General features: G+C 36.6%; 1 long non-coding RNA gene across 3 annotated transcripts; it reads right to left on the bottom strand.

Annotated features, from left to right (window-relative positions):
- Positions 1-156: 156 nt before the first annotated feature.
- LOC140560541 (uncharacterized) lies at positions 157-13,626 on the bottom strand. 3 transcript variants are annotated; one of them, XR_011979979.1, is made up of 6 exons: positions 13,104-13,626; positions 12,336-12,644; positions 12,053-12,173; positions 10,159-10,198; positions 2,152-2,244; positions 157-1,582 (listed from the first exon to the last, which is right to left on the bottom strand). It is a non-coding gene; the product is annotated as an uncharacterized lncRNA (long non-coding RNA). The 3 variants fall into 3 exon arrangements; XR_011979978.1 differs by having other exon boundaries at positions 157-2,247; XR_011979977.1 differs by having other exon boundaries at positions 157-2,244.
- Positions 13,627-13,934: the final 308 nt, after the last annotated feature.

Raw genomic sequence — 13,934 nt, 5'->3', positions numbered from 1 at the left:
GGGGGGGGGGCTGGTCTATTTTTGGCTAGGTATTTTAATCTGATATGAGCAGCTACAGGAAGCCAGTGAAGAAAACAAGGATTTTCACTCGCTCCAGTTCTTTGGGTCTGTTTTGCTGTAAAGTCTAAGAACAACTTCAGACAAAGTGAAGGGGTTTTAAGATTTTATTTTCAGTTGATGAATAAAGGCCCAATGCTCATGAAAGTGGGTGTGTGTGGGTGTGTGTGTGTGTGGCAAAACAACTGTGTGCATTGTTTTTATGCAAATAATATCTAAAGGGTTGCATATCCTCTACCAACTCAAGTTACTTACTGATTTTACTGGATCTTATACTTGCTGATCTTTCTGGCATTAGTATCTGTGTAACCCATTTGATGTGACTGAAGCCTGCTTTAGCTTCTGTGTTGTGTAAAGAGGGTCCTGGTTTTCTCTTGGAGCTGAGCTCCACTCTTATAAATCTGAATGTTCTTGCACTTCAGACTATAATCTGTGCAATACAAATTAAGTAAAATGGAAATGTGTTTTTTTTTTTTTTTTTTTTTTTTTTTTTTTTTGTAATTTTTAACCGCAGTTATGCTAGGATTACATAATGCTCTACTCAATGCTCTTGGGAAACTAGGCCTTCAGGTATCATCTGTTGCATCTAATGCATATTTAGAATAGCTGTATTCCCCCACTGCTCACTTGCTGAGCATCAGTGCTTTAACTTTCCATAATTTGAGATGAATCTCGGGTCTCCTAAACTCCAATGTAGTCAAGTCTGAGAGGTGTCTTCTTATACCATTGCAACATAGCACCTTGGTAAATCTGTTACTCTGGTAGCAAAAAGGAGTCTATATAATAATGACTGACATACTTTTTTTTTTTGGTGCTATATAAATCAAACTGCAGTAAAGCGCTCTTTCACATATGCAAAGAACCATTTACCTATCCCAGTGGTCCTTGGTTCTAAACAAAAGACTTTTTTTTAAAAAAGACTGTACAACAGGAAGAACTTGCTATTGAAGGGCAGCTCCACTGCAAACGTTAATTTCCTTTGTCTTCAGACTGTGAAAGAGTTCAATTGTATCAGGTTTCTTTAGCATGTCGTGGGAACTGCTGGAAAGCAGTCTTCCATGAACAGGCCTGGAATGGCTTTAATGGCTTTAATCGCCCACTTAAAGTGGTGGAGGAAATACATCTTATACAAACAGGCACACAGTATATATGTCAGTTTTTAGATCCTCCTTCAGCTGCTTTAAGGTGCTAAAACAGTTGTTCAACTGCACACACAGGTTGCACATTTCCCAAAAAAGGAATGTCAATAGAATGGGACGCTCCACAGCAGCCACACTGGGGCCTAAACTCATCATTCCTAATGCCATGTGTCAGCGGGGTATAAAGGCCCAGGCATTGGGCTGTGGAGCAGTGGAACTGTGTTCTCTGGAGTGATGTTAGAGTGGCAGAACTGATCATCCAACATCAGAACCTGACCTCACTAATACTCTCGTGGCTGAATGGAATCAAATCCACACAGCAATGAACTAAATGTTCCAACATTTAGTGTAAATTCGCCCCAGAAGCGCAGAGGATGTTCCTGCAACTAAAAAAGAAACATTGTGCGGTCAAACATTTTGTGTTTGATTTCATACCGTTTATATACTTTTGGTGTAAAAAAAAACAACTATTAGGAGCGTTCGTACCCCTTCATATCGCTGTCCAATGAAAAACATGTATCTCCAAAATGGTGACTTTACAGGATAAAGCAAAACTGATCTGAACTCTGAATGGAAGTCAATGTAAAATAAAGAGTTTTTCCCATTAAGAGTGATTCTATTGGTCCATTCCTGCAGAATTATTGATACAGTGTACAGAGCAGCTGCAGGGTTCAAACCATGGAGAAAACTAAAAACGGTGAAAAATGGAGATACATGTTTTTCACTGGACAGCAGCAATATACACTATCTGCATAAACTGTCCAAAGTATAAGATCCTTGAAGAACCTTTGGTGGTTTGTCAGTTTGAAACTGTGGAGGGACCCTTTTATGTGCTTTGAGGAACCTTCAAGAAAAGTTTTTTCATAAGAAAAAGGTTCATTGAAAGCTCCTCAAGGATCTTCTACTTTTAACAGTGAGAAATGAATGAAATGAATGAAAGTCATGCAGAGCTTACCAGTAAGATTCATGTGCTGATTTGTCCATATATGGAGTTAAATCTCTCGAAATACTGTCTGCTCTGAACTGGGTCCATTCTTCGTCCTTGTGTCTGCTGTTAAAAAACAAATAATAAAAGCCTGGAATTCAATTGGTGCCAAATGGATTAAACAGGCATAGAAGATTAACAAGCGAAATTAGAAAGTAATGGTTTAGAAAGTGCTTTTGAAAGTTACTGAGCCCCCGAAAGGAAATGGCGAAGGGGGGTGTCCATGTGTTTTTTTTCTCTAAGGGTTTTTCTTCAGCGGTGCTCTGTAATTAGGGGAATTACTGGCTGGCTGCACAAACTGGCTGCTCTTGAATGAAAGCCAATGCCTCAGATATATTTGTGTAATCCTTCCTGTTGTGATTTAAGACATGTTTCAAGCGACTCTCTGGTATAATATAACCTTTGTGTGTATAAGTCTTTGTGATTAATTATGTTGAGATAATTATTTCGTGATCATTTATTTTTAAGCTTGAGATTCTGAGTTTTTGAGGGTTCCATGTCCTTCCAGGGTCTCTGTAGAAAACACGAGTACTAAAGTTGTATTGTTGTATGATCAGTAAGTACGTGAATTTGGTTGGGGTGAAATGTTCAGATGCAGTTTTACACACCAATCTACAACCCTGTCATTTTACTAAATTTCCTTTTACAGCGGGCTGTTGAAAACATTAACTATGCTCATTCACTGTTTCTTCTGAAATCAAGGCTATTAATGCAGAGTTCTGCTTTCATTGGAGTAACTGTCTCTACTGTCTTCTAGCGTCCTCGTCTATACAAACTAGTTATGGGTATTTTCTGAGTAAACTGTGAAGCACTTTTGTAAGTCACTCTGGATAAGAGTGTCTGCTAAATGCCTTAACTGTAAATGTAAGAACATTTATGATGTTATCAACTTTCCAAACACATCCCATAATTATTGGATAGAGCACCAGTATCATTCCAGAGAAGACAGTAGTTCCACTGCTCCACAGCTCAAAGCTAGGGGCCTTTATGCACCTTTAGCCCACGCCTGTAATTGTCCTATTCTACTAGCAATACCTCTCTAGAGGAACTGGACAAGTGTCAGTGTATGTGTGCATTTGTACATCTGTGTCAGAAAGTAGTGCAATCTAATGTAGCTGAATGCATTTCTTATCATGGGTGTCCACAAACATTTGGACACATAGTGTATTACTCAGGAAAGGCCTGGTTAAGAGCATAATCATTATAAACCTAACTTTATTAAACATTTATCCACCCAGAAAAGACCTGAAGATCCACATGCTAGTCCTGGATTCTTCTGCAGGCTGATGAATAAATTAGTATTTATAAAATTTTCGTCAATCAAGAAAAATATTTCAGGGAAAAAGAGCACAAAGCAAAGACATCTGCAAGGGAGCAAAGCCGTAACAAAGAGGAACAGCATTTGATTCCAACTCTGTCCACGAGAGGGAGATAACAGTCCTCTGTTGGAGCTTCATTCTCACTTTTACAAGATAAACTCATCAACATCATCAGAGAAATGTTCCAGCATCAGCCTATATTTGCATATTCATTCAAATAAGTATGTTACAAGGTTATTTGCCTGACTAGTCTCCACTGTAATGATGATTATCAATAGCAGTTGTAAATATGCAGTTAATATTGTTGTGAACTGTGGAAATAATTATACTAATAACTAACCCAACAGCTGTACATCTCTATTTAGACCGAATTTAGGCCAACTGGTCTGGACAGAGTTCAGTAGTCAAGGTAAACATAAGAGAAACCTGTTTGACTTTTTTTTGGCATCTGAAATAATCCTATATTAGCAAGTAACTTAACCATACTTTATGTCCAAATATTTGTGGACACCCCTTCTAAAGAATGTATTTTGCTACTTTAAGTTTCACCCATAGCTGATGCAGATGTGTAAATGCACACGCAACTTGTCTAGTCCCTGTAGAGAAGTACTGCCAATAGAATAGGACTCTCTGGAGTAGATAAACATGAACCTATTGGCAACATGCTGCCTAATGCCAGGTGTGGACTCTATAGAGGGGTATAAAGCATCCCCCTGGCATTGAGCTGTGGAGCAGTGGAAGTGTGTTCTCTGGAATGATGGATGGTTTCCCATCCAGTACTTTAGTACTTGTCTGCTATTCGGTGTCGACCAGAGGAGGGTGGGTTCCCCTTTTGAGTCTAATGGGTTCCCTTTTTGAGGTTTCTCAAGGTTTCTTCCTCTTGATCTTAGCACTGGCTTGTTTAGAAGAGGCTCGGACCCGGATCTCTGTAAAGCTGCTTTGTGAGAACATCAGTTAGCTGGACGTTCCTGGCTACACATCAATGTCCATGCACCGTTGGTTCTTTAGTAATGTGGCTGGAGTCCCTGATAAACACTGCAGCCGTGCTGTCAAATGTTTTGCCACTTAGTCTGACTAAAGTGGGCGTGTTCTAGCAGGAACATGGAGTCAATGCATACTCTCTATAGACCTTTATCACAGTCATTGGGTCATCACGTCAGGCTCTGAATAGTGGCGTTATCGAACTTCTGCCTGCACTGTTCAAAACAGTGCTCGCTGTTTTTTTAGGCTACCTTAAAAATCACCTCCAATCTCCAGAGGGAGGGCAGTTAACATGGAAGTCGTGACAACATGGACGAAAGGCTAGTTAGTCTTGGCCAAGTTCTAAGCATTTGTGTGACCCACATCTACCTCAGCTAAGGGGGCTGACCAGACGCTGAGGGGTCTGTTTCTCAAGGGTTTTAACCAAATCTTGCTAAAACCGTTTGAATGAATGTTGAATTAATTAACGTTGATCTCTTCAGCCCTGTGTTCACTCCGGTTCTGATTAACCAAGTGGTTGGTGTGACGCAACAGATAACACTAGCTGCCAGTGAGCTATTACACCATGTGGGAGACCAGGGTTCGATTCCCAGTCTGGGTGACTATGCTGTGCTACACCAATAAGAGTCCCTGGGCAAGACTCCTAACACTACACTGGCCCAGCTCTGTAATATGAGTACCCTTGTAAGTCGCCCTGGATAAGAGCGTCAGCTAAATGCTGTAAATGTAAATTAACTCTGATGAGCAGAGCTTTTCAGCTGGATGGAGTGGGAGTGGAGTGTCTGTTTGAATTATGGGTGTATTTGGATGAAAGGTCAGTAGCCTCAGCCATTGTTTGAGAAGCCGGTTAACACTACTATTTACACCTCAGCAATAATCAACACAGAGGTCTGATAATGGTCTATATATGTTTAAAAAATGGTCTTTATACTTTTCACTGACCACTAAACCAGCTTCAACAGAGCATAAAGAGCAGGCTACAGGCCAGTCATTGTACAGAAACTACTGTGGGGAGAGTTCACCTACACTGATCGCTAACACACTGATAGCCTACACATGTAGCTAAGTCTTCTGAAAGCGTCCGGTGGCAGGTTAGCAGCAAACAGAGATGGAAGAGGTGGAAGTGAGGCAAGAGAATGGAGCTAGAGATGCTAACATTAGCTGTATAGAAACAGACACATGGTATATGTTTAAAAATAGTTTTTAATCTTTTTCACTGACCTCTAAACCAACCTCAAAAAAAACCCAAAACAACAACAGCTGCTACGGTCGTTGAACAGAAACTACAGTGGTGAGAATTCACCCACATTGATTGCTAACAGCCTACAGAAGCCTTTCTGGCAGCAGGTTTGCAGCAAGCAGAGCTGTTGGACTTGAGATGTATTGCATGTTGTCACGACTGTCACAGACAAACTTTAATTATCAATTTTTGTTGTTTTTCACTGTTTGGCATCACTTGAATCTGTTCTTTACACTGTGTCAAAATTATAATGAAGAATAGACCATAAGAGTGGGGAGAGTTTGCAGGTTATTTTATGTACTTTTTTTTTTACTTGCAAAATTTCAATCTGACCGTTGTTTACACTGTGTTGACTTCCACTGAAAGTTAAGATGACATTTTTCTTCTGAACGAGTCAGAGGGAATTCATTAGTTTAGTTTCATGGGGTTTATAACAAAGCAAGCTGCCAGTAACTGAGGAGTCATGGTTCTGATATGAATCTTAAATCCGACATGGTCTTCTCTGAAGGTTAAGAAGGATTTTCCTCCTTCTTAACCTTCTTAATCTCCTCCTCCTGAATGTAAATACAGGTCTTGTCAATAATAGAGAATGTTTTCGGCTAAAGTACAATGGAAAATCATGGAAACACACTGTCAGCAGTCACCTAACATCTATACACAATGATGGTGCCAAAAATAAGTGCATCCTCACATTTACTAGTTAAAGTTAGAAAGAACTGAAGAACCACTTTTGATTGGCTAAGGAGTCTTTCAAATTGATTTTTTTTAAGTGTATGGAAACCTCACAACCTCCCTCAACAAGAGGGTGAGAACATTCTTCATTCTCGCATACAGTACAATTACAATTAGAGACTCTTTAGGAGAACCCAGAACATTACCCAGAACCCAGAACCAGCACGTTTCAGTAACGGACTATTAGACTTTTGTATTTACCACAAAATCAGTATATTATCAGGCAGTTGTTTTACCCACTAAGTGCCACTTAAATGATAGATAATAGAAAATATTGATGAATATATATATATATATATATATATATAAATATAAAAAAAAAAAAAAAATATATATATATATATATATATATATATATATATATATATATATATATATAAATATATAGGTATATAATTAACAGTTTTACATCTGTATATAGACTGTAACTCATTGGACAAGTTGAATTAGTAACCATACTGGTAACCATAACATTTATTCCTAGAAAAATTAATTTCTATTTGCAGAATTAATTAATTGGTGATTCATTATTATACATCAACATATGAATAAATTAATTCAGTAGTTGTTAGTAGTTATTATAGGCGCTAAAAATGTACAATGGAATTTATATTCCAGTCATACAGAAAGTCGAGGACTAACTGGTTTATTTTTGTAAAGGAGTGATTCCTGAACTAGCAGGCTATCTAGATTGAAGATTAAAGTAGATATCGCTCTAGCTTCTAGTTATGAAGTGATGAAGTGACCGCAGTGAAGTTGGCTTGCCGTTAGCAATTTGCCTAAAAACCCAAATGAAACCTTATAGCTATTGTTACATTTAAATAGTGTTTCACAGTCAAACCCTCCAAATAATCACTGTTTTAGTGACATAAAATATTAAGAAATACTTTTCCTGATTTACTTTTAAGTCTTTTATCTAAATATATGTGAATATAGCTGTATAAATAAAACACAATACCAAACTATGTTGGTGAAAGTTTTTACAAGTCAGATGCTTAAAGCAAATGATATGTAAATGGCATATTAGAGCCAAGCCCTGTAATTATTTAGCCTTTTTGTACCAGAATAAAGGCTTGATTGACAGAAATACATTAACGTTTGTATCTTAATATGTGATCAGCATTCAATGTTATAAGCAATAATGTTTTATATTTACCTCAAAGCTGAACTATTGTATTATTACAAATGAACTGTGAATAAAGCTGTGTAAATAAAAACAATACCTATAACTATATTTGTAAATGTTTTCACAAATCAGATGCTTAAAACAAGTGAAATTACATTTATATCATTAGTAAGTTGAAAGTAGTGCATTAGAGTCAAATACAAACAATCTAAGCAATCACATTTTAATTGCCAAAAAATATTAGTAAAGGACCTTATCATAAAATATTACAAATCAGTCAAATTAATTTATGTCTGCTTTTATCTCAAAATATAATCAATTATCAATGTTCCATACCTCTCCCAAAGCTGAACTATTGTATTGTTGCATATAAACATGTGAATATAGCTGTATAAATAAATATTATAATTAACTATATTTGTAAAGGTTTTTTACAAATCAGATGATGCTTAAAACAAGTGACATTTTATCTCTACTGTGAGTGTAAATATAATTTTAGAGTGAAGCCCTGTAAATATTCAGCCTTTTTATGCCAAAACATACAGTATTAATAAAGGACTGACAGACAGAAATATGAATCAAACCAAATATAGGCGTGGAGTATTTTACAAATCAGGAACATTAATGTGTGCCTGCTTTTATCTTAATATGTGATCAGTTATCAATGTTATAAGCAATATTTATTCTAATTATTCTATATTCACCATAAAGCAGAACTACTGTATTATTATTATTACTGTATTATTATTGTGAACACAACTAAAATATCTATGCCTATACCTAAGGGTTTTCACAAATCAGATGCTTAAAATAACTATTGTTTCATTTAAATTGTTCGTGTAATTGTTTGTGGCAGTTTAAAATATACATTTTTTACTGCCACAAAATATTAGTAAAGAACCAAGAGACAACAATATATTTGTGAAATATTTCACAAATCAGGAAAATTAAGTTGCGTGTGCTTTTACCTCTATACATGATCAATTATCAGTGTTATATGCCCTAATGCTCTATATTTGCCCCAATGTGAAAACAACTGTTTAAAAAAACCCCATAAAAACTGCATTTGTGCAAGTGCAAAAACCAATGCCTAGAATATGAGCAGTTTCATTGCTATTGTTAGCTTAAATAGCATTTCACAGTCAAACCCTTCAAATAATCATCTTTTTAGTGCCAAAAATATATTAACTAAGGCCTGATGGACAGAAATATAGTTGTAAAATATTTCCCAAATCAGGACTTGTGTTTACTTTTAACTTAAGTTAACTTAAGTCATCAAAGTTATATGCATTAGTGTTCTATATTTGCCCCAAAAGCTGTTTTATTACACATGAAAACGTGAGCAGAAATGCATCGATCATTCAAATACACCAAACTGTATTTGTGAAATTTTCACAAATAGAGTTCTGCTTAATCAGACACATTTTCATAGATGTATATGGTATTTGCACTGCCAATCAAAACAAATACTACGCTTATATTTCACTTAGTTTGACTTTCCTTAATTGCAGTCACACAGGCCACGGACGGACAAAATAAGAACGATGAAATTGTTCACAAATTAGCCTGGTGAGTTTGAACCTGGTTTTTTTTATCTGAGCGCCCAACCTTTGAAGTTCAAAGTTTTAGAAAATAAACCCCTGATTTTGGCATAGACCATAATCTGAATTCACAAGATAGAACGGACAAAACACACCAGTGTTTGCAGATGTGCGTTACTGCATTACAGAGTTAAAGTTGCTAGAAATCAGAATGACTTTACTGTGGTAAGTGAGGCATGAGAATGCAGCTAGAGATGCTAATATTAGTTTTATAGACGTAGACATGCTATTTATGTTTAAAAAAAATGATCTGAATTTTTTCCACTGACCTCTGAACCAACTTCAAAAAGGGCAGAAACAGCTGCTACAGACTGGACATTGTACAAAAAATACAGTGGTGGGAGTTCACCCACACTTGCAGCAAACAGAGATGGTGGAAGTGAAAACTGGTCAGTTTGAACCTGGTTTCAGTTATCTGAGCGCTCAACTTTTGAAGTTCTAAGCTTTAGAAAATAAAACCCTGATGTGTAATATTGGTGGATTTCGACATAGACATCATCTGAATTCATAAATTAGTACAAATAAATCTACAGACCGGTCATCGTATGAAAACTACGCTGGTGCGAGTTTTACCCACACTGATCTCTTACACTCAACACAGCAAACAGTGATGGTGGAAGTGAGATGCCTTACATATTGTCGCTGTCACGTTTTTCACTTTCTGCTTTAAAATGCTAAAAAAAACTTACTATTAAGAAGAGCCATCAGATTTACTTTTTGAAATATATACATAAATCTGGTTATGTATTCCGAGTTGACTGAGCATGCCCACATGCTGCATTTTTTGAAGATTATATACATGTAAAAACACTCATACTTGTCTTTCTGTCACCCAACACCAAAACAAAAGATGTCTATCACACCTCACTTCTAGTTGTACAGAGAATTGTTAGCAACCCCCGCAATGTATCTAGCACTACTCGTGTGCCCACCATCTATATATTAATCACATATATCAAAAACAAAGAAGGAACTTACAAGCTCGTTCCCAACTTCCCTGCTTTCCGCTTTCCGTTTCCTGTAACACAAATCAGATCCTTTGTTCTTTTATTTGCAAAGAAACATACGCTACAACAAACATATTGAGACACCTGCTCATTTGTTGTTTCTTGCTTCACAGGTCAATGCTGGGGGGCTTTATACCCCTATAGCCCACACCTGGCATTAGGCAGCATGGTGCCAACAGGTTCGTGTTTATCTGCTGCAGAGAGTCCTATTCTATTGGCAGTACTTCTCTGCAGGGATTACACAAGCTATTGTAAGTGCATTTGCACATCTGTTTCAGCAATGGGTGCAATTTAAAGTGGTGGGAAGCATTCATTAGAAGGGGTGTCCTCAAGCAATTGGACACACAGTGAACATTTCCCAAACAATGTCAGTCTAATTTACTTTAAGGTTTACTTTAAAGAAGCCTGAGAACAACAATAATGAAACCAGACTTTAAATATTCTCATCTACAACAACATCACCGGCTCGGTTTTCAGTATATAGGTCAGAGCAAGAAAGCCTGGAAAATAGGTTAACCAAAATAGGTTAAAGCCCATAGAAGCCATTCATAAAATTGATCATATATAAATGTAATGCTGCCACACACACACATGAACATATGTATAGATCTAAAATGACAAACTATACAGTAGAAGGAAAAAACATACAATGGAAGTGTCTTTCTGAGCATTTCTATTCATCACAGAATTTAGACAGCTGCCAGATTTACATTATGTCATTGTGCTTAATAAAGTTCCAGTTGAGCTATCAAGCTGCTACTGAATTAAAAAATGTATACTTGAGATTGATAAGGTGGTCTGGTAGATAACATCAGCTAAGCTGACGACTTTAGGGTTAGTTCATTTTGCTGCACACTGTGCACTCAGTCCTCTGTGAATGGTCAGCCTCTTCACCAATCTTATTTAAATAATGTGTACTAGCATTAGATTTTTAACTATGTCCAACAACAACTCTCTAACACTCCTTTTGTCTCACCTCTGTGCATTAAGTTAAATGCTTATTGGTTCTTGAAAAAGCAGAAATATATATGTAAATATATCACTTATGTAAATATACCATTTAGTATCACACTGGATCAATAGTCAATAGATGGAAAGTGTTCATATCTATCCAATGTAACTCTATTGAACATAATGACTATTTTGATATATTACTACACAGCACCTTCCAGACCTATTGGAGCTTTGCTGTAGATTGAATTAGTTTCAGTTGAATATTTGCAACATTAGAATCCAATATAATACATTTAATTAGACATCTTGGCAATTTTAAAGCATATAAATCCAAAAGCTTATAGCTTAGTGTAAAGCTTGTATTGTCTGGGCCACAATTCCTCTCATCACATATGAATGTTCAATGTTTTGTTTTCATCTAATTCATTTTTAACAAATTTGAAATTGTAGCAAAGTCCTAGTTTTTGCTCAGCAAAGTCAAACTCTAGCCATGCTTTCAGTCATTCATTCTTCAGTCATATAAACACTATGTACACAATGTAAAATTACTATGTAAAATGAGTCTGTTGTTGCCTCTACAGCATAAAAGTAAAGGAAAAGCTTAGATATAAGTAGTTTGGTGTATTTATCATTCATCTGATGAGGAGAGTTTAATTAAGACCTAAGAAAGACTGCAGATAAAATATTTGGATAAATCTTGATATTTTGTCAAGAGGTACAATATTTTCATAACAGTCCATTTCACTGATGATTAAGGAATCTAGGGTGATAGGGTGTTAGACTTTAGGTACCTGACTGGATTTTATGTAGAAATACAGAAAGAGGTTCACATCACAATTATAATATACAGCATGAGAGAACCTCTGTGGTCATCATGAAGTTTCTCAGAAACTGTTTGACTGGCCACTCACCTGTGAATCCACACAGTGCAGAAGATAATCAAGCATATTACAACAGCTCCTGTAATTGAGGAAACGATATAAAGGAGCTTTTCTGTAGGTCTGTAGTTGTGTACGCTTTCATTCTTTGTGACTGGAAACAAACATAAGATAAAATAAATGAACAATAATCAAATGAATACAAATATATTATTATTTATTTAGTATCTCCCCATAAATCGATATTCAAAAACACAAATGATAATTAATAAATTAATCAATAAAGTAAAGAAACTGGCAACAACTGGACAATCACCTTCTATGGTCAGAATCCACTGAATTCTTGATGGGAAACATGAATAGTTTCCTGCGTCTGAAGGCTGAACGTTGGATATCTGTAGATTTAGTGGATGTTTGGGATCAACACTCATCCTGCGTGACGTGTAGTTTGTTACAGTTTGGTTAAGATAAGGGCTGTAGAGGAAAAGACGAGTCTCCTCCTTACGCCAAAAAATATCTTCTCCACTATCCACACTTCCATTACAGTGAAAAACTACAGTTTCTTCCAGAGCAGCAGTTTTGTTGATCCAGTGATCAATATGCTGCTTATTTGACTCAGAAAAATCTGTGGAAAAAAAGAGTTGTTTTTGCTTCAACATACTAAGGTGTGTATGTGACCTGTTTCATATTCCATATACAAATTTAACTAAAAGCAAGTGCAATGACTTCACATCTGACTGAAGACAAATATTCTACCTTGAATTTCTATACCCAATGGATTTTGGATTATCTGAACTGTGTAGAATTCTGTAGAAAGCTCTAAAACATCTCTGTTCTCTGCTCACATTCTTTAGAGATTTTGAAAATTTCCAAAATAATGATTTTCAAACTTAGTTGGCATCATTATTTATACATCCACATCCTTTTAATTTCTTAAACACAGTGACAATCACAGTGACAATCACAAGCCAACATTACATTTGGTATATGACCCACACTACACTCACTCACGAAATGTGAAAAGGTTTGGTTACATCACTGAGGTAGACTGAATAAATCCGAAAAAACAACATGAAAGGACTACCTCCACAAGCCAGGAGAAAGACGATGATACCAAGACCCAGATGCAGAACACCAGTCTGAAGGACCGCCATAACAGTATCATTCCCCACAGGGACTAAATAAATGTGTGTCTGTCATACACACTCAGCATTGTGTTAGATAAGAGATCTACTGCTGAAGTTTTGCCAGTTCCAAAGAGAGTGGAGGTAGAAGAGGAAGTGGGTTTTTGAAAGCAGAACATTAGACCACAGCCCCTCAAAGTCAGAAAGGTGGTGAAAGACTGACCTTACCGTTATGTACATCAAAGTTTTTAATCTCATTTTTTAACCTTAGAACTTATTCCGACCTGTGAGGAAGGAGTGAGAGGCATGCAGTTGATCTGAGTGTTGCTCTGAATGGCTGTAAACTGTTAGGATCAAGACTGCATGAAGAATGGAGTCCCCTCTTCTCCGTAGCCTCAGACAGTCGTAAGTGAAACTGACAAACTGATGATGTTTTAAAGAGAAACAAGTCTGGGAAGACAAGTGGCAAGTTTCGCTGTGCTGTGAAATGCTTCCTAAACAGCCTCGTGATTGTCAACGATGTCTACAGCATGACTCGTTTCCTGTCTCTTCAACATTAACAAAACTTTAGTTGCTAGAAAGGGTTCTTTGAGCCATGCCATAAAAGAACCACTTTGGTTCCATAAACTCTTTTACTAACATGGCCTAAAGAACAGTGGGACTGATTTACCAACCATTCTTATGAAGAAACGTCCTCTTGAAACCCACAACGTTTCTGACATTCATCAGTTTTTATTATTTGGGATTTGTTCAGTTTACAAGGACAATAGGATCCCTCATTATAAGCTGTA

Source organism: Salminus brasiliensis, chromosome 8 (genome assembly GCF_030463535.1).
Source record: "Salminus brasiliensis chromosome 8, fSalBra1.hap2, whole genome shotgun sequence".
In the NCBI taxonomy this organism is placed as follows: Eukaryota; Metazoa; Chordata; class Actinopteri; order Characiformes; family Bryconidae; genus Salminus; species Salminus brasiliensis.
Note: the sequence above shows the minus strand (reverse complement) of the source record. Positions and strands in the feature narration are given on the sequence as shown.